This window comes from Hyperolius riggenbachi, chromosome 3 (genome assembly GCF_040937935.1).
Source record: "Hyperolius riggenbachi isolate aHypRig1 chromosome 3, aHypRig1.pri, whole genome shotgun sequence".
NCBI classification, from domain to species: Eukaryota; Metazoa; Chordata; class Amphibia; order Anura; family Hyperoliidae; genus Hyperolius; species Hyperolius riggenbachi.
In genome coordinates, this window is record NC_090648.1 from 294,991,572 (window position 1) to 295,017,555 (window position 25,984).

Below are 25,984 nucleotides of genomic sequence, written 5' to 3' on the forward strand. Positions count from 1 at the left end.
CTACCTCTTCCTCTACCTCTTTTGTCCATATCGGGTATGCACGGAGTGGTATATCACACTGTGTGCACTCACGTAGGTAGGTGGGTTCACTTAACTGCACAGGTATGCGCACTGATGCGGTGGGTTCACTGAACAGAACAGGTATGCAGTGGCGGGTTCACTGAACAGAACAGGTATACAGTGGCGGGTTCACAGAACAGGTATGCAGTGGCAGGTTCACTGAACAGGTATACAGTGGCGGGTTCACTGAACACAACAGGTATGCAGTGGCGGGTTCACTGAACAGGAATACAGTGGCGGGTTCACTGAACAGAACAGGTATGCAGTGGTGGGTTCACTGAACAGTACAGGTATGCAGTGGCAGGTTCACTGAACAGGTATGCAGTGGTGGGTTCACTGAACAGGTATGCAGTGGTGGGTTCACTGAACAGGTATGCAGTGGTGGGTTCACAGAACAGGTATGCAGTGGTTGGTTCACAGAACAGGTATGCAGTGGCAGGTTCACTGAACAGGTATGCAGTGGTGGGTTCACTGAACAGAACAGGTATACAGTGGCAGGTTCACTGAACAGAACAGGTATGCAGTGGCGGGTTCACAGAACAGTACAGGTATGCAGTGGCGGGTTCACTGAACACAACAGGGATGCAGTGGTGGGTTCACTGAACAGTACAGGTATGCAGTGGCAGGTTAACTGAACAGGTATGCAGTGGTGGGTTCACTGAACAGAACAGGTATACAGTGGCAGGTTCACTGAACAGAACAGGTATGCTATGTAGAAAGCGAGAAGATAGTCGGCACATGCAAGCAAGATAGCATTAAAAAAGCTTTATTTCTGAGGCTTCATGCAGATTGCATAATGACAGAGTCCATAATAAAAATGGTCCTACTCGTTACTATGGTGGCTGTGGGGTGAGGTGGAAGCGGTGGGGGCCGCCTAACGACCGTTTCGCTCTCCTGAGCGTCTTCTGAGGGGGTGCGCATTGCCTCAGAAGACGCTCAGGAGAGCGAAACGGTCGTTAGACGGCCCCCACCGCTTCCACCTCACCCCACAGCCACCATAGTAACGGGTAGGACCATTTTTATTATGGACTCTGTCATTATGCAATCTGCATGAAGCCTCAGAAATAAAGCTTTTTTAATGCTATCTTGCTTGCATGTGCCGACTATCTTCTCGCTTTCTACATTCTACATACAGTGGCGGGTTCACTGAACACAACAGGTATGCAGTGGCAGGTTCACTGAACAGGAATACAGTGGCAGGTTCACTGAACAAAACAGGTATGCAGTGGCGGGTTCACTGAACAGTACAGGTATGCAGTGGCAGGTTCACTGAACAGGTATGCAGTGGTGGGTTCACTGAACAGGTATGCAGTGGTGGGTTCACTGAACAGGTATGCAGTGGTGGGTTCACAGAACAGGTATGCAGTGGTGGGTTCACAGTACAGGTATGCAGTGGTGGGTTCACAGAACATGTATGCAGTGGCAGGTTCACTGAACAGGTATGCAGGTATCCAGTGGGCTCACTGAACAGAACAGGTATGCAGCCAGGAACAAGCTAAGCCTAACTAATCTTTCCCTATGAGAGACAGTCTGCAGCAGCTCGCCCTACTCTCACTAACGCACGCGCACGAGTGAGCGTAATGGCCGCCGCTGCCTGCCTTTTATTAGGGGGGGAGTGGCTCCAGGGGCTAGTGTAGCCTAATTGGCTACACTGGGCCTGCTGACTGTGATGTAGAGGGTCAAAGTTGACCCTCATGGTGCATTATGGGGCAAACCGAACTTCCGCAAAAGTTCGCCTGCGGGACGCGAACGCGAACCACTGAAGTTCGCATGGAACCGTTCGCAGGCGAACCGTTCGGCCCAACTCTATCTATGAGATGAAGTAGTTCTTGCCTATTATTAGAAAGTTCAAGGAAGATTATAAATTAGGGATTGGCTTTATGAGAGGCTTCAAGGGAGGTGATCTGGGTTAGTAGTTTATTAATGGTGTAAGATCTCTCTTTCTTTAAGCGAGATCCATGTTTAATGAATATTCCTCTGAGTACACATTTCAATGTTTCCCATTGTATGGGAAGAGAAGTTGTGTCTACAGAATGAATTTCCAGGAACTCATCAATGGCTTTAGATATCTCAGATTTACACAAGGGATCTTTTAAGAGATTATCATTTAGCCTCCAGGTCCAGCCTGGTTTAGGTAAAATTAGGTAAACTGTATGAGAATGTAACTGGTGCATGATCTGAGCCAAAGATGAGATCGATGGAAGCCTCTGGAGACATATCTAGGAGTTTCTGGGAAACTAACAGATAGTCAATCCTGGAATAAGATGTTCTAGGAAAGGAGTAATGACTGTAGTCTTGGGTGGTGGGATAAAGTAGGCGCCATATGTCAAAGAGGTGTAGGTGCCGAAGCTGTTTTTTGAGAGCGGATAGGGCTGCTGAGGAAAGTGAGGACTTACCCGAGGAAGTATTCACAGTTGGATCAAGAGGGGTGTTGAGATCTCCTCCTAGTATTGTAAGTCCAGAAGCAAATTTCTCTAGACGTCTGAGAAGAGAGATAATATAAGAGATTTGACCTTGATTAGGAACATAACAGTTACAGATGGTAAAAATTTGATTATGAATAGATATTGTAAGAAGTATAAATCTTCCTTTCGGGTCAATATCTTTTTCTAAGATTTGAACCAGAAGAGATTTATGAAATCCAATAGATACCCCCTTTGTTTTAGATTCAGGGTTGGTAGAGTGCACCCAGTTTTGGTAATGTCTGTCTCTGATCTCAGGGGTCGAAGATGATTTGAAATGTGTTTCTTGTATTAGTACAATTTGAGCCTTAAGTTTCTGTAGGCGGTAAAGTGTCTTAGACCTTTTGGAAGGGACATTAAAGCCCTGAACATTAAAGGAACAGAATTTAAGTTTCTCCATTATCACTGTAGTGTAATAGGAGTTTATATAAATAAAGGGGTGATGTTGATGGTGAGCTAGAGGGGTTAGGATCCATGGTATGGGGGGATTGAAAAGAAACCAAGCGGTTGGTGGGGCCTCCGTGAAAACACGATAGGCACCATATTGGTACAGAGGGGTAAGTAGAAGCCATGAACGGGTATGGCTCCGTCACTATTCCCATAATTATAAGTGTGTATACTGAAAAAGTGTATAGGAGACCAGGACACATATTAAACAAGTCTTATCAATGTAGTAAATAAAACAACTAAGAACAAGAAGAAACAAAGGTTCATAAAGGAATAACCTTAACAAAATCAGGGTTCCCACAGGGTCATATACATTAATATATCTTAAGCACTAATTAAGACTATAAAGACACTGATATAAAAATGTACGGTGGGCTAGAGCCTGAAAATTAAAGGGAAGAAAAGTTTATCATAATCTATATAAAACGAGCCACAAAAGGGATAGAACACAAAATGCTATCCACTGTGGTAGAGAAACAGTAGAGGAGGAAAAGGTACGCCTTTACTAGAGGGTGATACTCAAGTGTCTGTAGCTTCTGAAGCTTGATTTTTCTTCTTGGTGTTGTTTTGACGGCGTTTAGGGGTGACCTCAGACCATGATTCCCTTGGGGGAGAAATGGGTAGAGGGGTGTGAAAAGGCCAATCTGGTAGTTTCACTTGAGGAAGTTCAAATGTTCCTAGAAAATGAGGTAAGTCCCCTAGAGTGCGGAACACTGATGAAGAGCCATCTTTGGAAGCTATTAGATGGAAAGGGTATCCCCATTTGTATCGTATTTCCTTCTCTTTCAGGAGTGTGAGGAGAGGTTTAAAGTGAACCTAAAGTGAACTAAAAACAATGAGATTAACTCACCTGGGGCTTCCCTCAGCCCCCTGCAGACGATCGGTGCCCTCGCAGCTCCGGTCCGATGCCTCTGGACCCGCCGGCGAACACTTCCGGTTTGGCCGTCACCGGCCGACAAGCATGGGAACGCGAGTGATTGTTCGCGTTCCCAGCCTGTATATCGCCCCCTATGCTGCTATTGCGGCCAGGAGGTCGCAATAGCAGCATAGGGGGCGATATACAGGCTGGGAACGCGAACAATCACTCGCGTTCCCATGCCTGTCGGCCGGTGACGGCGAAACCGGAAGTCGTCGCCGGCGGGTGCAGAAGCATCTGAGCGGGGCTGCGAGGGCACCGATCGTCTGCAGGGGGCTGAGGGAAGCCCCAGGTGAGTTAATCTAATTTTTTTTAGTTCACTTTAGGTTCACTTTAAGGGACCTGCGTAAGGCCAAAGTGCGTCTGGAGAGATCGGGAAGAAGAATGATTTGGGCTTCATTGAACATGATAGCATCTTGATTACGTGCAGCCAGCATTATTTCCTCTTTAATTTTGTAAAAGTGAACTCTGCATATGATGTCTCGGGGACGTGTTGGGTCAGAATTCACTGGTCCTAATGCCCTGTGAGCTCTATCTAGTTCAATTGGAGTTTCAGATTGAAGCAATTGTTGAAAGATTTTCTGGGCTACTACATCGCATTCTTTGGCATCAACAGATACGGGAACCCCTCTAATGCGAATGTTATTTCACCTGTTTCTGTTCTCAATGTCATCGGATTGCATAACATGCTCCTGGGATTGTAGATCCAACAGGTAGAAGAAAAGGGCTGTGCACATCCCTTGGTAAAACGTCACTTTTATTCTAATAATAACAATTTAAAAGGCATACTTTACATATTCCATGCAGCATAGAGAGAGGTACAAGGCTGGTGGGGAGGTCGACAGCTGTTTCGCGCCGTCACATACTGTGGCGCATCATCAGGATCAGGATGCTCCTGGGATTGTAGTGCTTGGGTATTGATGGCAGTGTGATGGGACTCCAATTGCGATTTCATTTTATCTACAGTTTCCTCTAAAGTCAGCACTCTGTTCCCCACCTGAGAGATGTCACCTTTTAGGGATTATATTTCTGATTTATAGGTATTTTCCAATCGAGTAGAAAGTGGATTCCGCACCAGGTCAGTGGAAAAAACTTCGCTTTATTGAATCACGTACATGACAAGCTAAAATCCATCACCACATGCTGACATGTTTCGGACGTTACACGTCCTTAATCATAGCATGGGTGCAAGTGAACAAGGATGACCCTTAAGTAGGAATTAAGACAATTTTGTGATAGAGTGGAATGCTATTTTAAGTGATTGTTCAATTAAACTGATGAAATTGATCATTGTATATGAAGAACAGCGTTTGATTGATTTGAGGTTACAAGTTTCTGAGATCAAGCAGACCCTTTCTAGACTCGACGCGTTGCAACAATATGATGAATTAAATAAAAAACTTTTGGACAACGTGTCGAGGCTAGAATCTTTGATCACTGATACCAAGAGAGTTAAGTATCTTCGTGATGTCGGTGACTATAATAAGGGTGTTGTTTATGAATGGGGTTGGTGGGAGGCCACCTTTCGGTCGCCTAGATCTACTACATGGCGACCTAGAACCAAACCCTCTAAACCCACTAAAAAGGTTACCTTTAGTTCACCCGAAACATCTGACTCTCAGTCAGAGTTGTCGGACGGTTCCATTGCCCATATACATGGAGCTGTAGGGGGTATTAATACAGCCCCCCACTCTGCCCCAATCACTTCAGTCAATAATCTGCTGTCAAAAAACCCGCAACCCCCTCCTCCTCCATCTGCCCGCCCCAAAAAATCCAACAGATACAGAAAGAAAAAAAGTCGAGGCGCACGAGAAGAGGAGGTATAAAACATAGAAAACCAACTACAGTTTCCTCCACATCCTCCAATCATACTGTCATTAACCTTTCTGCCACCATATTGACCTCTCCTGAGATCACCTTGCTCTCGCGGGGGCTGTCCTTTGCCCCTACAGCACATTTCGATGTGTTTTCCACACTTTTGGATGTGAACAGATTTATCAGGTCTATCCTCCTGAGGAAGCACTTCATGGACAGACGGACAGGGGATGAAGCGGCCGATAATATTGCAGTTAATAACGATGTGGCCTTTTCTGATATAAGAAACTTTAGCGATACCAAGTCTCTTTTGTCTTTAGAGCAATTGCTCACTGAGACGCTCCCGCTTGTTTCTGAAGAAGATGTTAGGCCTATACAAATCCGCAATCCGGCCTTTTATCCTTTCAAGGCCCGTAGTCCCTCTGTTGATGCTTTCCAGGAGGTTATAGAACGAGAACTGCTTGAGCTTGCTTCTGCTGGCGCCGCCAGTTCTCGTTGTAACCTCTCTTCCGTTGAGAAGCAGGCACTCTCCTCCCTTAAAGAGAATACACGCATTGTCATTAGAAATGCGGATAAGGGGGGTGCAGTGGTTATTCTGGACACTGAGGTCTACTGTGCTGAAGCACTGAGACAACTTCGGGATCCAGTTACTTATTCTCGGTTGAGGGGCGACCCCACTATAGAGTTCAGCAACCAATTACTCTCACTTTTATCGTTAGGTGAGAGTCTGGGAGTGATCTCTAAACGCGTGGCGGAATACCTGGCCGTTCCATCTCCTGTTATACCGGTATTTCATCATCTACCTAAAATTCATAAACAGGGCTTTCCCCCAGAGGGTAGGCCTATTGTGGCCGGGATTGGATCCCTGGGGGAGCGCCTGGGCAATTGGGTGGATGAACACCTGCAGCCTCTTGTACGACGACTTCCAGGCTATGTTCGTGACACTAAGCATGTCTTGAGCAGTCTACAATGTTTTCAATGGCATGACAACTTCAGCTGGATTGCCATCGATGTCAAATCATTGTACTCATGCATCCCACATGCTCTTGCCTTGGACGCTCTGGAGTACCATATGGCCAGGTATTCTGCCTTTTCCACGGACCTCCAGTTCTTCGTCGCGCGTGCCGTACAATATCTGCTTGCCCACAATTATTTCTTATTTGACTCTGAGTTTTATTTACAACGTTGTGGAGCCTCGATGGGATCGAAATTTTCTCCCTCACTCGCAAACCTTTATATGGGTTGGTGGGAGGAGCTCCACTTGTTTAGTGAGAGTAATATTTACTCGAGTCATATTGTGTGGTATGGCAGATATATAGATGACCTGCTGGTCATCTGGGACGGCACGCGCGACGAGGCCACACGATTTGTTGAGTTCCTCAACGTCAACGCCATGAACCTTGTTTTTACCTTTCAGTGGTCACCTGTGGAGGTCAATTACCTTGACCTCACCCTCAGGGGAGACCCCTTTCTGGCCTCGGTAGTCTCTGCCACATACCGTAAACCTTGCAGTGGCAATTCCACCTTGAGGGCTAATAGCTGCCATCCATCTCATACCATCCGTGCTATTCCCGTGGGTGAGTCGATACGGGCACGTAGGAATTGCTCTGATGCCTCAGCACTTCAGGCGGAGTTAGGTGTCGTGGGCTCCCGACTTGTGGAGCGGGGATATCCGGGATGGATGATTGAGAGGGGGAAAAAACGAGCCCTGATGAGGACCAGGGAAGAGTTGCTCGCCCCTGGCTCTCGTCAGATACCGTTACAATCGACTGGTGGAACAGTCTTTGTGACTACCTACAGCCAGGAATTTAGACAGGTCACGCAGATTGTGAAAAAGTACCTGCCTGTACTGGAGGCCGATGCAGCTCTTAACGTTATCCTTAAATCAGGAGTTAGATTTGCTAGCAGGAGGGCCCCTACATTGGGAAGTATTTTGTCCCCTAGTTTATTTTCAACCGGTTCTCGGCGTCCATGTTGGTTAACCACCTTGGGTTCCTATAGGTGTAACTTTTCCACCTGTAGGTACTGTGTTGTCCATAGATCTACACGTTCTGTTGTATCCTTTTCCAACGGAAATACCTTTTCTATGAAGCAATACATTAACTGTGACACAAAATCTGTGGTTTACCTTATCTCTTGTTCCTCATGCCAATTACAGTATGTTGGGTGTACTACCCGACATCTCAGACAGAGAATAGGTGAACACTATAGGGGTGCCGGGTGGGTGACCATGGAGGTATCAAATGTAGCCAAGCATTTTAGATCTGTCCATCTGGGCGACATGTCCTCTTTTTCATTCCAAGATATTGAGCGTGTCCATATGCCAGCGAGAGGAGGGGACGTGTATAAACGACTCCTCACTCGGGAAGCTTATTGGATTTTCAAATTAGGGACCCGCTCACCGAGAGGCCTTAATGCCAGATGGGACCTGAATTTGGTTACCTAATGTGGATTTACCGTCCCTGACTATGACCAGTGCAATATCACAACAATAATAACATCTGTCTGTATACACTACTCTTTTTTGCGATGACTATTTGCTAGTTGCTGCGTATTATTGTGCCATGTATAATCATATGTATTTACATTTTTATTGTATATTATGTTTTTATTTATTTGATTATATAATTGAGGCTGTTTCTCAATTTTCTCTTTTTTTAATGTATGCACCTCTTTGTTTGTGGGTGGGGTTTGTGAACATGTGACTTTGGGTGTGGTATCTTCCTACTTAAGGGTCATCCTTGTTCACTTGCACCCATGCTATGATTAAGGACGTGTAACGTCCGAAACATGTCAGCATGTGGTGATGGATTTTAGCTTGTCATGTACGTGATTCAATAAAGCGAAGCTTTTTCCACTGACCTGGTGCGGAATCCACTTTCTACTGTACTGGATTTGGGGTTCGAGCAGCCCGTCTTTCCTGCACGGTCGGTGGATGGAGCCGTGAGCGGAGTTCCACCTACGTCACAATCATATTTTCCAATCGAGTGATATATTTTTCCATGTCCTTAGTAGTAGGGATGGATCGTAGGTAATCCTTAATGTCCCTCATTTCAGAGATATGGTGAGGAGAGGGTGAACGGGAATCATTCCGGTAGTGATGGGATTTATTGGACCTGGACGAATGATTCAATGGCGATAGCGAGCGGGCCGGTGAGGGGCTGGGAGAGTGATGTGAGTTTAAATGGCGCCGGGCCTTGGGAGTCGTACCTGGATGCTTATCCCGTGTCTGTTTTGCGGGTCCTCTCCACGGTGTCTGTTGCTGGAAGAGTGGTGTGATCGGGACCCGGATGCAGTCGGATTAGCAGGGGTCTTCTTTGATGAGGAGCGTTTATCTCCATGCGGCCTAGTGTCTAGGTCTCGCCCGCGCCGACCGGAAGTGGAGGCCTTGTGGGTAGATGATGCGGCCTGAGCGATGGAGTAGTTAGACCTGCGGGAGGATGATCTTGATTGCCGCTCCGCATGTTCAGAAAGGTCGGTCTCAGAGCGTGAGGCAATGGATGAGGCTTGTATCTGCTCCTCACTGCGAGCCCTCGTGCTGGACGCCATCTTGGGAGTGCTGACGAGCCTGTTCTTAGGTCCTTCTTTAGGAAATAGGTATGAATCCTGCCCCTCTTTTCAGCTGGAAAGTGCTTGGAGGGTGAAAGCTTCTTCTTCTTGTTCTTTTTAGGGAGCATAGAGGGTGGTGGATCGGTCTGGTCTCCTATACAGCCGAGAAGTTAGCAGAGAATAGCAGGAGCTCTGAAGCTAAGCTGCCTCACTCGGTCATCGCAAGCCACGCCCCTCGCAAGGCAATTATTTCATCAGATTATTCATTGAATCATAAGTGAGTATCAATCCATGTGTAACAGGCCTTGTGATAAAGGTCAGATTACAAGCATGGAGATCCAGCTAAGTCCCCCAACAGTCCCACCCCCACAGTTACAGCTGCATGCCAACGAGAATGGTAAGACATTCTAGCTAAGTTTTCCTTTTTTGTCGGAAACATTCCATTTTAGCACAGTTCATCTCTTAACAGGCAACAACTATTGAATGTATTCCAGTAGTTTTTGTATCACTCTTGACTTTTGCACTCTTAAAAAACAATTATATTTATCATGCTCCTTTTTATGTGTACTTGCTGTCAATAGTTGAATTTCTTTGTCTACATGATTCTATTTGTGGTAATGCCTTCAGGAAAAGAGCTGCATTAAAAACAACATTTTAGTGTTTCTTATTTTAACCCTGATTGACTTGTATCCACCTTTTCCAGAATATCGGCAAATCTTGCCAAGTTTTATTGCAGACTTTAAGGAAAGACAAAATATGGCATGAACATGTGTGAAAGCAATACAGGGTCAGTTTTGTGCTACAGTCTAAGCTGCAAACAAATGTATGAGATACTGTATATACTCGACTATAAGGTGAGAAATGTAGGACTGGCTCAAAATGTAAAGTGTGGGGGTTGCCTTATGCTTGAGTCATCCTAAATTTCTCCACTTATAGCGGGAAAAGGGGGGGGTGCCTTTGTATCTCCTTCCTCTCAGTGCTAAATCTGTCAGCATGCAAAAAATCCCCATCCCTTCCAGCACCACGCAAAGGGGGGGCTACCTCTTTCCACTACCGTGTAACCTAATGCAGAGTGAATGCAGGAGCAAAAGCCGTCACTTACAGGTCCAGTGACAGCTTCTGCTCCTGAACTCACTCTACCAGGGGGTGGGGTGGAGAGAAACGGCCCCTGTTTGCATGGGCTGGTAGGGAGGGGGGCTTTTTGCATATTAACAGATTTTGTCTTGTGGGGAAGGGGAGAGACAGGAGTTCCCCCCTTTCCCTGGAAAGAGATGGCCCCTTTTTGCATGGTGCTCTGAGGGAGGCCACACTGCCTTGGCGGACACAGGCCACACATACAGGGGGAACACAGGCACCACGCAGCCTTGGAGGACACAGGGGCCACACAACCAGGGGGGGACAGGAGCCACACATTCCGGGGGAACAAAGGCACCATATAGCCTTGGGGGACATGGGCCACACAGCCAGGGGGGACACAGGCCACTGGTCACACTGATAGGGGGTATGGGAACAGATTAGAGGGTTAATGGATGCATGTGGGGTCCTGGAGGAGTTATTGGCTGCATTTTGGGGCTAAGAGGGAATAATTGCTAAAATAACTTAGGCAGTGCAGCTGTTAATACCTTCTGGTCTCCAAGTGCAGCAGTTAACTTTGCTGGATAGACTTATACTTGAGTACTAAAAAAAATTCTAGCTTAAGAGGGTCAAATAATGGGGTCAACTTATAGACAAAGTTGACTTATATTTGAGTATATACGGTAATTAATTGTATGTGTAGTAGTAATGGGGAATAGAATCTTCATGTGGTATCATATTGTTATTTTCAATTGAATGTCTTAAATTCTAACGCAGGAATATAGGGCCTGATTTATCAAGCTGCTAAGCAGCGCATCTTAACTTTTTGCGGACCGACGCAGTTTAAATCTACGTTGGGCAGGTGGCGCTGCGGTTCTGACCAGACGTAAACTCTACGTCCCATTCACCGCGCGTCCCCGCCCGTTCCCGCCGCTCTCGCTGCTTTCTACCCTCTATGACGGCAGAGCACTGTGAGCCGGGCAGGAGCCGTTTTCATTGGCTCCTGGCTCTGTCATTACTGTAAGCCAATCCCATTGGCTTACATTGAGTGACAGGGTCAGGAGCCAATGAAAGCGGGTCCTGACCGGCGCACAGCACTCTGCCATCATAGAGACGGCAGAGAGAGCAGCCTGCGGCGGGGACAGAGTGGCGTGACTGGCGGGAGCGACGGATTATTGCGGCGATTCGTCGGAATGCAGCATTTTAGCGTACCAGCAGCCTCTGGTCCTTAAGGGGGCAGAGGCTGCTGGTACCGAAGTGGTAAATGTGAAGGAGCACACGCTTTGCCTCCCTTACATAGCAGCGCTTCCTGCTGTGTAAAGCGTGCCTTCCTTAGTTAAGCGCTTTGCTTACATAGCAATGCGTGTAACCTTAATTGTGGGAAGTCCTGTGAAGTATTGTTACTGCGATACTTCACTTGCAGCCGCTACTATGTTAATTTACATATTTGCAGTTAAGGATATGTGTGTTGCTATGTAAGCAAAGCATGTAAGTAAGAAAGGCATGCTCCTTACATAGCAGCAAGCACTGCTGCGTAAGGGAGGCAAAGCGGGCGCTCCTTCAAATTAAGCTGCGCTGCTTAGCTGCACAGCTTGATGAATTAGGCCCAATATCTGGTATAAGGAGGAGCTTCAAGATTACATTAAACCAGTCAAGAGAGGGAACAGCCACATATGGTTAAGGTTAATTAGCTTCATTATCTTCTCTCAGACTGATATTTACCTTTATTATGCAGCATATACTACACCATCAGAATCACCATATTTTAATCCAGAGAGCTACCAAGTCCTACAAAGGGAGGCTACAAACTTCCAAACCTGAATACCAGAACAAGAATGGAAGATGACTACTTAACCTCAGATGGCAACTTATACAGTGGTGTGAAAAACTATTTGCCCCCTTCCTGATTTCTTATTCTTTTGCATGTTTGTCACACTTAAATGTTTCTGCTCATCAAAAACCGTTAACCATTAGTCAAAGATAACATGATTGAACACAAAATGCAGTTTTAAATGATGGTTTTTATTATTTAGTGAGAAAATAAACTCCAAATCTACATGGCCCTGTGTGAAAAAGGGATTGCCCCCCCCCCCCCCTTGTTAAAAAATAACTTAACTGTGGTTTATCACGCCTGAGTTCAATTTCTGTAGTCACCCCCAGGCCTGATTACTGCCACACCTGTTTCAATCAATAAATCACTTAAATAGGAGCTATCTGACACAGAGAAGTAGACCAAAAGCACCTCAAAAGCTAGACATCATGCCAAGATCCAAAGAAATTCAGGAACAAATGAGAACAAAAGTACTGTAATTGAGATCTATCAGTCTGGTAAAGTTTGTAAAGCCATTTCTAAAGCTTTGGGACTCCAGCGAACCACAGTGAGAGCCATTATCCACAAATGGCAAAAACATGGAACAGTGATGAACCTTCCCAGGAGTGGCCGGCCGACCAAAATTACCCCAAAAGCGCAGAGAAAACTCATCCGAGAGGCCACAAAAGACCCCAGGACAACATCTAAAGAACTGCAGGCCTCACTTGACTCAATTAAGGTCAGTGTTCACGACTCCACCATAAGAAAGAGACTGGGCAAAAACGGCCTGCATGGCAGATATCCAAGGCGCAAACCACTTTTAAGCAAAAAACATTAAGGCTCATCTCAATTTTGCTAAAAAAACATCTCAATGATTGCCAAGACTTTTGGGAAAATACCTTGTAGACAGACGAGACAAAAGTTGAACTTTTTGGAAGGTGCGTGTCCCGTTACATTAGGCGTAGAAGTAGCACAGCATTTCAGCAAAAGAACATCATACCAACAGTAAAATATGGTGGTGGTAGTGTGATGGTCTGGGGTTGTTTTGCTGCTTCAGGACCTGGAAGGCTTGCTGTGATAGATGGAACCATGAATTCTACTGTCTACCAAAAAATCCTGAAGGAGAATGTCCGACCATCTGTTCGTCAACTCAAGCTGAAGCAATCTTGGGTGCTGCAGCAGGACAATGACCCAAAACACACCAGCAAATCCACCTCTGAATGGCTGAAGAAAAACAAAGTGAAGACTTTCGAGTGGCCTAGTCAACGTCCTGACCTGAATCCTATTGAGATGTTGTGGCATGACCCTAAAAAGGCGGTTCATGCTAGAAAACCCTCAAATAAAGCTGAATTACAACAATTCTGCAAAGATGAGTGGGCCAAAATTCCTCCAGAGCACTGTAAAAGACTCGTTGCAAGTTATCGCAAATGCTTGAGTGCAGTTATTGCTGCTAAGGGTGGCCCAACCAGTTATTAGGTTCAGGGGGGCAATTTCTTTTTCACACAGGGCCATGTAGGTTTTGAGGTTTTTTTCTCACTAAATAATAAAAACCATCATTTAAACTGCATTTTGTGTTCAATTATGTTATCTTTGACTAATAGTTAACGGTTTTTGATGAGCAGAAACATTTAAGTGTGACAAACATGCAAAAGAATAAGAAATCAGGAAGGGGGCAAATAGTTTTTCACACCACTGTATATATTTGGACCTAAGACCCAGTACCCTGAAGCCACACAGAAGGACAGAAACAGCTATGGCAGCACCATATGTATGGGAAACAACTGCTGAACCTCTGCATAGGTCTAGGACTCCACATCCTTAATGGCCAGAGGGAGATACACACTAAACTCCCATGTAGACAGTAGTGTGGTTGTGTACTATGCCATCAGTGACATGGAACCCCTGCAAGCATCCATGCCGTCATAGTCACCCCACAATCACATCTGCCAGATCAAAACCATATCCTGCTATTCATCAACAACATCCAGTTGGCCTGTTTAACCTGCCACCCACTTTTAAATGCTCCAGAGAGTCAACCATGAAGTATAGTGTGGCTCTCAACAGACCAGATGTAACGCAGCTGCTTCTAGACTATCAGACATATACCTAAAAACCCTAAACAACAAGGCATGCAGCAAGCAGCAAAGGGCCTCAGCCAAACATTTCACAGCATTGCAGAAATGGCTTACATAAGGAGAATCATCCAAAAGAGACCATCAAAGAAAAGCTCAAATAAATGGTTTGACAATGAATGCACGTCACTAAAAAACAACCTACTGGCGATATTAAACAAAACACAGTTATCCAAATAACATAGAATTGAGAGCAGCACATGATGCCATACAATAACGTGACCTTTGAAAAGAAAAAGCAAAACCACATCCAGAGTTTACTTCATCGGCTTGAAGAATCTTTCCAAGACAACTCAATTTGGGAGACCTGGAAACACATGTTCAAAAAACCCAAACAAAATAATCAGTACATCCAAAATGGCCAAGTCTGGTTACATTACTTCCAAGACCTATCCAGGGATATTCCTATAAAATAACTCAGCCCAGAACAAGCACAAATCATCAGCAAATTATCCAAAATCCAATCCAATTGATACACCTTTTACATTGGAGGAAATAAAAGGTAAAACTTATGCAAGGCAAAAAAGCAAGCGGCACAGATTGAATCCTATCAGAAATGATCAGATCTGGCTCTACAGAAATACATGCCGCAACATGGAAACTATTCAATCTGGCCCTATACACTGGTCACCTTCCTAAAGTCTGGAATGAAGGACTTATAACTTCCATTTACAAGAGATCACTATGACCCAGCAAACTACAGAGGCATCTGTGTAAGTAGCACACTGGGAAAACTGTTCAACAGAATCCTTAATAAAATAATCCTGACATTTCTCAAACAGATGTTCTCACTAAAAGCCAAGCAGAATTTGTACCAAACCATCGCACCATGGCCACATCTTCACCCTGTACACCCTTATCAAGAACCAAGTACACAGGCAAGCAAGGGAAAAATATTTGCCTATTTTGTAGACTTTAAAAAAGCTTTTGGATCAGTGTGGTACTCAGGTTTTGTTCCTGAGACTCCTAGAGAGCAGAATAGGAGAGAAAACATACATGTCATCAATAATTTATACACTGGGAATAAGTGCAGTGTGAAAATTAATTGGAAAAGAACACCCTTTTTCCCCCAGAGTTGGGGGGTAAGACAGGGTTGCAGCCCACGTCCAACTCTTTCCAACATATACATCAATAAATTGGCCCCTGTCCTAGAGGCTTTACCAGCACCACGACCCTACATGACACAACAGTGAGGTTCCTACTGATGCAAATTACCTCTAATTGCTATCACCAACAGAGAGCGGTCTACAAGACAGCTGGGACATCCTGGAGAAATTCAGCACAACATGGGCACTCTCTATTAATCCTTAAAGGAGTTGTCAGGGCAATTTTAATAAAATAAACGATACTTACCGGGGGCTTCCTCCAGCCCCAAGCTCCCAGGACCTCCCTCGCCACAGCTCTGCCCGCAGCCGTTCCCCGGCGATGACGTCAGAGCGACCTGGAGGTCGCTCTGTACTGCACCTGTGGACTGCGCCTGCGCAGTCCGCTCCGGCCCACGTGGCGGTGATTGACAGCGCCGATCGCGCAGGCGCAGTACAGAGCGACCTCCAGGTCGCTCTGACGTCATCGCCGGGGACCAAGTCGGAGCTCCGGTAAACGGCTGCGGGCAGAGCTGCGGCGAGGGAGGTCCTGGGAGCTTGGGGCTGGAGGAAGCCCCCGGTAAGTAGCGTTTATTTTATTAAAATTGCCCTGACAACTCCTTTAAGAAAACCAAAACTATGGTGTTGCAGAGAAAAAAACACAAGGTCAGCCCAGAGCCCATGATTGACACTTAATGATTGTGACATCAGCAGAGCTGACAACTATACCTACCTTGGTTTGAAAATCAACCAATCTGGAAGCCTTAAGTTAGCCATAGAGACCCTAAAAGCCAAAGCATGCCGAGAGTTCTATGCCATCAGTAAAGAACCTTTGGCTGAAAGTCTTTGACAGTGCCATCACCCCAATCCTACTCTAAGGAAGTATGGTGCCCCTTCACCTACCCAGATCAATCAAAATGGAAATCTAGCCCATAATATTCCACCTGGAATTCTGCAAACACCTCCTCCATGTCCATTGGAGTATCTCAAATATTGCCTGCTGAGCTGAACTGGGTAGATTCCCATTACTGCTTGAGATAAAGAAGACAGTGCTGTCCAATTGGGCCCACCTACAGAGAAGCAGCCCTGAGTCATCCCACTACAAAGCCATGTTGCAAGAGGAAAACCAAGGGAAACCATGTGTCCCGAAACACATGGTCAACTGTATGCTCCGTCCAAACCTAGATTCATGGGTCCAAACAAGAACCCAAATATTACACACCATAGCCAAGAGTAAAGATGACTATGTAGATAAATGGAACAGTGAAATAAAATATCCCCTAGAGCTAACCATATGCAAGTCCCTACAGAGAGAATATAAAATGGCCAGATACCTGGAAAATCTCCAAAGCTCTCAAGAGAGGCAAATCCTGATTGTCTGCAACCTTGACTTGCGTCTGGGAGACACAGACAGATATACAACCTTAGGGAGAATAGACTATGCCAACACTGTGAGCAGAAAACCCTTGAGGATGAGAATCACTTCCATCTGCAACTATGGAAACTTTTAAGAAACTGATGCAACTATTTCGAGACAGTCACACATTAGAGGATGAGAAAAAAAAACTCTACATTCTACTGGGAGAGGAGTAATCCACAGTGATAATCGCTACACACTATGTCACAGCATGCTGCAGACCGAGAGGAGCGTAGATGAACTGTAAACCACAAACTGCTTACCCATTGTACCACTACCCCACTCCGTTCCATGTCCATCATTTCCCCTTGCTTTGGCAATGCCTGTATGAATCTTGGTCATGCCAATAAAGCTATTTTTACTTGATTTTGTGACATAAAATCTGGTTCACTGTCCACTCACACAGAGACATTATGACATTTTGATCCTTTCAACCACCATAATGTTATCAGGAGGATTTTGTTCAGCTAGATATAACTGGTTTGGCTCCTATTTACTTTTCAGAAGAGCTATCACTGCAGTTAGACTTCTATAATTGAACAGATAAAGCACGGATTTATTAAACCTTCTAATAAAAAAATAAATAAAACACATACACGTTTTCAGTAGGATTAGTACCCATGTGTATTTCATCATGTTACAGGTGGCTTCAGGCACAACTTTTTGTCATCTTGCAGTTTCTTTGCTGATGTTTCCAAGCATTTTGATATCTTATTAGGAAGCCAAATGCCTGCACACAATGACTGCATGCAATATTGACCATCCAGTTGGCAGGAGTTTTCCTTATAGACATTATACATGCTGGCTCCAAAGAGCAGCAGGAAGTAAAGCTGGGTTGCCATTACTATGAAGCATAAAATGCAGGTGTACAGGTGGGCAAAGATTGAATCCAAAGGTGGAATCCAGAAAGTAACTGAACATTGCAGCATGTATTTTCTGTATAGAATGGATAAATCCAAAATCAGCTTAGCAAAGGTTCAATGTGATTCACTCTTTACTTGTAGCCCCAGCATGGGGGAGAGTGATTCCATTCCAAAAACCACTTCATGCTGTTCTGCATTATAAGACACATGCTGTGATTTTCAATTAAGAACACTAATTAAGAACACCCACGATTTCTCATCTGACCTCTTCTTTTGATGTTATTTTCTTCTGCATAGTTATAATAAAGAATTATCTTCATCAATGATTTAATATAAATTAAAATGAAAAGCACATACGGTACTTCATTTTAAAAATCTGTTAATTTGCACATTACCATGTTATAGATACAGTAAACCAAGGCTTTGTTTAAACAAGTACATGTTGCTTATGGATATTGAGTAATAACAATAGATTTTTTAATTAAGTTATTTTCTAATGTGAGGACGAGTTCTTAAAATGTTGAATTTATGCAGATGATGCTTACATAGGGTGCACACACTCGAAATCGGCGCCGGGAGACTTGGGCGCAGGATACAGCCGGTCTATGGCTGATCCTGCTGCTGCACAAGTCCCGGCCGTGTTAATTACTATTACCCCTCCAGGCCACCATGGATGGTGGGGAATGATATAATTCGACTTCCAGCTATTGCTGGAGGCCAAATTATTGTGTTTTAAAAGCAACTTCAGCTCCGTTTCTGACGGCGCCGACGTTAGTCACTGAGCGCCGCTATAGATGTAATTCCTATTACAGTCTATGGTGGTGCCAGCTGCGCCCAAATCTTCCTACGCTGAAAAACACTGCTCCGACATAGGGTGGCTATGCTTTATATCTGTACTGTTCCTTTTTGTTCCTTGTTTTTACTGAAGATCAGTCAGATAGATGCCAGATTTACTAATCAAATTTAAAATTGACTTCTAAGGATTTCCACTGGTGTAAATGAACAAAAAACCTTGACATTTACATAGTTACATAGTTAGTTTGGTTGAAAAAAAGACATCCGTCCATTAAGTTCAACCAGAAAAAAAAGACCATCCTGAACTTGCACATATCCCAGTTGATCTAAGGCGAAAAACCTTACAAGGTCTGGGCCAATTAGCCTTAAAAGGTAAAAATTCCTTCCTGGCTACAGATGGCAGTCAGATAAATCCCTGGATCAACTCTTCCGGTAATTACCTAGTAATTGTAGCCATGGATGCCCTTCAATGCAAGGAAAGCATCCAAGCCCTCTTTAAATGGAGATATAGAGTTTATCATGACTATTTTCTGAGGCAGATTATTCCAGATTTTAACAACTCTCATTGTGAAGTACCACTTTCTAAATAGATTGCAAAAACCCCTTTCTTCCATACGCAGATCATGTCCCCTTTGTACAAAACTAGCAACAAAAATGCATCCCAGAATGTTATTTGCATTAGCTACCACTGCTTGGCATTGTACAGGATTACTTAACTTGTTATCAACTAGTATTCCTAAGGCCACATACACACATCAGACCATAGTCTTTGGAAAATGAAAGATCACAGACCAATCTTACCACCCTTCATGTAGTATGAGAGCCATACTCTACACAGTCTATTCTATGGTGCTGAACTCCACATCAGAAAAAAAATCTTTGCTAGATGCTGCACACACAGATGCTGTACAGACACAAAAGATCAGTGTCTGCAAAAGATCTGTTCCTGCCAAAAATCCATTCCTGCAAATTGCAATGATAGTCTATGAGATCTGCAGATCATCATACACACATGATTTAACTGACATTCATCTGCAGATCAGATCCACCAGGATGGATTTTCAGATCTGCAGATGATTGCTTGATCTGCAGATGAATGTCAGTTAAATCATGTGTGTATGATGATCTGCAGATCTCATAGACTATCATTGCAATTTGCAGGAATGGATTTTTGGCAGGAACAGATCTTTTGCAGATACTGATCTTTTGTGTCTGTACAGAATCTGTGTGTGCAGCATCTTGCAAAGATTTCTGTCTGATGTGGAGTTCAGCTCCATAGAAAAGACTGTGTAGAGTATGGCTCTCATACTACATGAAGGGTGGTAAGATTGGTCTGTGATCTTTCATTTTCCAAAGACTATGGTCTGATGTGTGTATGAGCCTTAACTCCTTCTCCAAGTCTAATGTTCCCAGCTGTATGCCATTTATTTTATATGGTGATCTACCATTGGTATGTCCAAGGTGCATGACAAATACATTTATCAACAGTAAATTTGAATATCCCAGTGTCTGGACTTCTGGCCAGTATCCACCAGGAAACAAACAGATGTGAATGCCGGGCAGAGCTTTGTAATAAAAAGAGGAGCAAAAAGAAGAAAAAATTATAAGAAAATAATTGAAACTTTAGCAGGTAATAGCAAAGCCACCATACATGCTAGTTATGCTAAGGAAAATAGTGGTAAAAAGGGGAAGAATGATTGTAGATTTTGAGAAAATTTCTTTTAACGTTACAAGAGGAAAAACGGATTTTAAATGCAGTTAAATTACAGATCATTTATGTAGCCAACGGTGTTAAAAATGTACATGTATCCCCCCCCCCCCCCCCCCAAACTCAAGGGAATGTCCTGCTGGGGTGCCAACTGGAAGCTCTGGGTCTAATTGCAATGCTTTTTCCAGGGATGACAGTACAATTGCAATACTGTTCTATAAAGATCCCTGGAAAATATATAGATACTCTTTGCATTAAAAAATAAATAAATAAAGATATGGTTGGTATTGGGTAATGCCCATCCACCATAAAAAAGGTGAGTGAAGTAATGCTGGTGCCAGTGGTGGGGAGCAACATATGCAGTACGCAGCTGGGATCTTCAGTCAAGGTCTCGAGTGGTGTTGGTGTTTGAATTCAGCATGGGGAATTTTTAACTCTTGAAAATTCCCGACTACCAGCGTTCAGTACTATTTCAGTACCTAACAAGCAGACAGGGTCAGGGGGAGTTCACTCACTTGCATTTCACTGGACATTTCACATGACTCCAATGTTTCCTCCTTCCAAACCAGAAGAACCTGTTCACTTGTTTGATACTGACATGGTGCTAAACAGCAGTAACTGGGAGTACTCAGGTGTTTCCAATTCGCTCTACCGAATTCAAACAACAGAACTAGTCTGAAGAGGATATGGACATGGGAAAATTTGAGAGGCAATTGGTGTGGTATCTTTAACTAAACGTAAGAAGATATGGTTAATTACGAGTATTAAAGGACTTTTTTTAATGGCGGTGTTTTTATTTTACTTAACACTTTGTGGAAATGGGTACATTTGTATGTCTATACTCATTTCAGCTGGGGGGAGGGGCTTTAATCTGAAGTTTCTCTTATTCAATGGATCCCCAGGTGCCATCATGAACCCCTTCCCCAAAGCTTACACCCACAGGCATGAGGGTAGTTAAGCCCACCTTCACCTCTCCAGTTATAAATGGGCCCCCTGTACTGGGGACAGCTGTGTCACTCGGTTGTCTCCTGGAGGGTCAAAACAAGGGATAATTCTCATAGGCTGATGGAGGGGAGAGAGTGAAAAAAAATCTATTTTATTACAAAATAAATAATAAATAAAAACTGCCTGCAGCAGCGATCAGAGCCCACCAACAGAAAGCTCTGTTGGCGGGCAGAAAAAGGGGGGTCCATTTGTGTGTGCAGTTGTATAGCTCTGCAGCAATCTTATAAAGCTGCAGAGCTCTAAATTGTAAAAAATAGCCTGGTCACTGGGGGAAAGGGGGGGGGGGAGCCTGTGGTCCTTAAGTGGCTAAGCTAGGGTCACACTTAGCAGAATCTCATGAGTTCTCCTCATAGAACACACTGTAAAACTCTTGCGATTCTGCTAAGTGTGACCCTGGCCCTAAAGGGAACCTGAACTGAGTAAAATTATAAATTAAAACACATGACATAGCTGCAAATGAATATTGCATACTAACCTCACTGTCAGTTCCTCTCAGAAGCTCACCATTTTCTTCTTACAGTGAGCTCTTCCAGTTCTGACAACATTTTGTCAGAACTGAAATATACCAGTTGCTGTCAGTTATATATCAGCTGCTATCAGTTACAACTGAATGTGCTAGGTAATGTCCATGCTTCCCTATGACTCAAGTGGGTGATATTACAGTTTACCAGTGTGCTGACCAGGAAGTTGTTATGGGGTAATGGCCATTTTCAAAATGGAGGACAGAAAATTCCATTTAACACAGTGGACAAATGGGACACAGGAGATGAGAAAGAGATTGAGGAGTACGCAGTGGCGTTTTGTCAATAGGGCGCTAGAGGCCGGAGCGCACCGGGTAAAAAGACTTAAAATAGGCCAGCCCAGTACATTAATCAGGGTTGCAAAACGTCCATATATTTGGACGTGCAATCCGTACTGGCTGATCCCCGGGAGTAGCAGGTAGAATCAATAGAGCCACCGCCTTTGTTCCTCCCTCCCTCCAATCAACTACACGCTTTGGTGCTGGCTCCTCTCTCCCTCCAGCCGAGGGAGCCCGCCCACACAACCCCATCTAACCAGGAAGCAGCAGCAGCGTGCACGGAGTGAGAGGGCCGCATGGTCAGGTGTGTGAGTTGCTACACTAACAAGATTAGATCTGTTCTGCAGATAGGGCATAACAGAAGGGAGAGGTGTTGAAAGATCCCGGGGACTGAGAGTTCCCTAGTTTAGTGCGGCTCCTTGTTCTCCGCAGCTGATATCACTGTGTGAATTACATCCTGCCACATCCAGCTGGGGGGAGAGATAGCGCAGGAGAGGTGATTTGACCCAGGACACTGGAGGATCAGTGCAAAGCGCCCTCCAGGACAGCTTGTCTGTGTGAGACAAGCATTATTATCAGCTTGCTGTGATGTGAATCGTGGGGGCTGCTGGGAGAGGAGCACAGAGGCAGGAATCATGCAGGGAAGGAGGTCTGCTGATCTGCAGATATCCCTCTGACCCCCTCTGAGGTGAGGTTACTCTTCACTCAGGTCTCCTCCTGCCACTTGTTTTGCTATGGCTTAACTCTTTAAAGGTAAATACTTATACACCTCTGGAAACATGGGCGAGCAAGTCCTGTCAGAGCATGCTGAGACTTACAGTTCCCAGGCGTACAGGAATATTTATATCAGTTAAAATGAATAACCTTATGAGCTGCACCTCCTCTGGATCATCTGACAGGACATGCTGAGCCACAGACCGTGAATCCAGGTAGTCAGCAACTGAATCAGGCATAAATTGTTTATAAACTAAATAAATGAGTAAGCATACCAATAAATCCCCCACTGAACTATTTGCATGCTGGTAGTGATTGTGAGCTCCTCTGAGGATAGCAACATGACTGTAAAGCACTGCGGAAGATGACAGCACTATTGGACCCGTTACAGTTTGCGTATAGAGTGAACAGATCCACTGATGATGCCATCAACATCTGCCTGGAGTTTACAAACAACCACCTGGACAAACCGAACACATATGTCAGATCCTCCTGCTGGACTTCAGCTCAGCATTTAACACCATCTGCCCCCGCATACTCCAAAACAATCTCATGGCACTGAATGTCCATCCCACCCTTCACTTATGGATTACACACTTCCTGACCAACAGGTCCCAAGCTGTCAAACTGGGGGATATCTCGTCTCATCCCAGGACAACAAACACAGGGGCTCCACAAGGCTGTGTCCAGTCACCGATCCTTTTCTCCCTCTATACGAACAACTGCAGATCCACTGTGGACTCAGTAAAAGTCATCAAATTCGCTGATGATACCACCATTGTTGGCCTTATAACAAACAATGACGAGCAGGACTATCGACGTGAGGTCGACAGAATTTGCCAGTGGTGTAATGAGAACAGGCTGGTTCTCAACACAGCCAAGACCGTGGAGCTGATAGTGGACTTCAGGAAGAAGGCGCCCACTCCACCTCCAATCTACATTGATGGAACAGAGGTTGAAAGAGTGGCTAGCATCCGCTTTCTGGCACTACCATCTCTAAGGACCTGCACTGGAAGGCAAACACCACCTTGACCCAGAGGAAAGCACAACAGAGGCTGTTTTTCCTCCGCCAACTGAAGAAGTTTGGCATGGCTCAGGAGCTGCTGACGAACTTCTACACAGCCACCATTGAGTCCGTCCTCTGCTCATCCATCCTAGTCTGGTACGCTGGCTCCTCCAACAACGACAGATACAAGCTCCAGAGGGTCATTAGATCGGCGGAGAGAATCATCGGTAGACCCCTCCCCTCACTCGACCTCCTCCACAACTCCAGATTACGATCTAGAGCACTGAGAATTGCCAGCGACCCCTCACACCCGGGCCACCGCTTTTTCAGCCGGCTCCATTCAGGCCGCAGGTTTCGAGCCATTTACACCAGAACTTCGAGGCATAGAGACTCCTTTTTCCCCTCTGCCGTAAACCTTCTAAACTCCCTTCATCTCTAACGCTGCTCCCCCCCCCCCAAATGCTGCAGTTACCGACCTGATGGACTGTCTAGTGTAAAACTGTTTAAACTGCAGCCTGCAGACTACTGCTTATTAATATGTACTACTGCTTATACTGTATGATTTTGTATGACTATGCTCTTATACTGTAGGATTGTATGACTATGCTCTTTTCTTATGTTGATACTACTCTCACTTCTCTCTCTGAGCAATTGTATGTGCAAACCCAATTCCGGGCACGACCCAGTCGTGCTTGGCGATTAAAAGATTTCTGATTCTGATTCTGATTAATGCTAAAAAAACAAATAGTGGCCCACCCACAGCTCTCCTTAAAAGTGTGCTGCTCACTCTGCCCCCTGTCCATCTTAAATTTGGGTTGTCCAGATTTTTGGGGCTTTTTGTCAGTGAAAAATTAGAAATTAGATTGGCAGCCCTGCATTATATACCTGTCTCGCTGAACCTGCAGAGAGCAGAGGGAAGTCCTTTAATCATGCAGCTGCAGCTTGAGCCCAGGAACCCACTAGGAGCAATTTTCTGAGAGCTTTGTGATTTGAAAAGCTCTTGCTAATGTAATGCAATGGGTGTGATCTCACTGGAGGGATGCGATTTTATAAAACTCCCCTACAGCATTGCATTAGCAAGAGCTTTTTCGAATCTCTAGTGCTTAGAAAAGGATTCTAGTGGGTTTCAGGCCTTTGGCTGAGCTACAGCCTACCGCAGCTAGCACAGTATCTGCATGATTGACATTGCTCAGATTCTGCTCGGCCCTGCCCCCGTCATGCCAATTCCTGACACAGTTACATTTCAGGCCTCTTCCTGTGTTGCACACTGGGAGCCGCCCTCGGAGGGAGGCAGTGAGTGGAGGAGTGGACGCTAGGCCTGGCCGTCTGGGGCAGTGTGAAATGGCGGCAGTAATGGAATCTGCGTGCTGCTGGTTGCATTACTGTGCCACCATGTACCACCACGCTACCGCTATTCCATTTTCCTCACAACCCAGGCAGAGTGGGCAGGGCAAGAGGAAAAGGGGAGTCTCAGTTAACAGGCACTATCTGGACTGGAGACAGTCAGAGGAGCTCTCAATCTAATCCCTATCATAGTCAATGTCCTGCCATGTTATGTATTTATATAGCACTGATATCTCCTACAGCACTTTACAGAGTCTATAGTCATGGCACTGACTTTCCTCAGAGGAGCTCACAATCTAATACTGCCATAGTCATAGTCTAACTTCCTACCATATTATTATTATTATGCATTTATATAGCACTGACATCTTCTGCAGCACTTTACAGAGTGCATAGTCATGTCACAGACTGTCTTCAGAGGAGCTCACAATCTAATCCTGTCATAGTCTAATGTCCTACCATATTATGATGTATTTATATAGCACTGACTTCTCCTGCAGCCCTTCACAGAGTACATAGTCATGCCACTGACTGTCTCAGAGGAGCTCACAATCTAATCCCTACCGTAGTCAGTCTAATGTCCTACCATATTATTATTATGTATTTACATAGCACTGACATCTCCTGCAGATCTTTAGAGTACATAGTCATGTCACTGACTGTCCTCAGAGGAGTTCACAATCTAACCCTACCATAGTCATAGTCTAATGTCCTACCATAGTATTATGTATCTATATAGCACTGACATTTTCTGCAGAACATTACAGAGTACATAGTGATGTCACTGACTGTCCTCAGAGGAGCTCACAATCTAATCCTACCATAGTCATAGTCTAATGCCCTACCATATTATTATGTATCTATATAGCACTGACATCTTCCTCAGCATTATACGGAGTACATAGTCACTTCCCTCTAAGAGCTCACAATCTAATCCCTACTATAGACATAATAGACAGCGGTCACACCTTTTTTTTTTTTGGGGG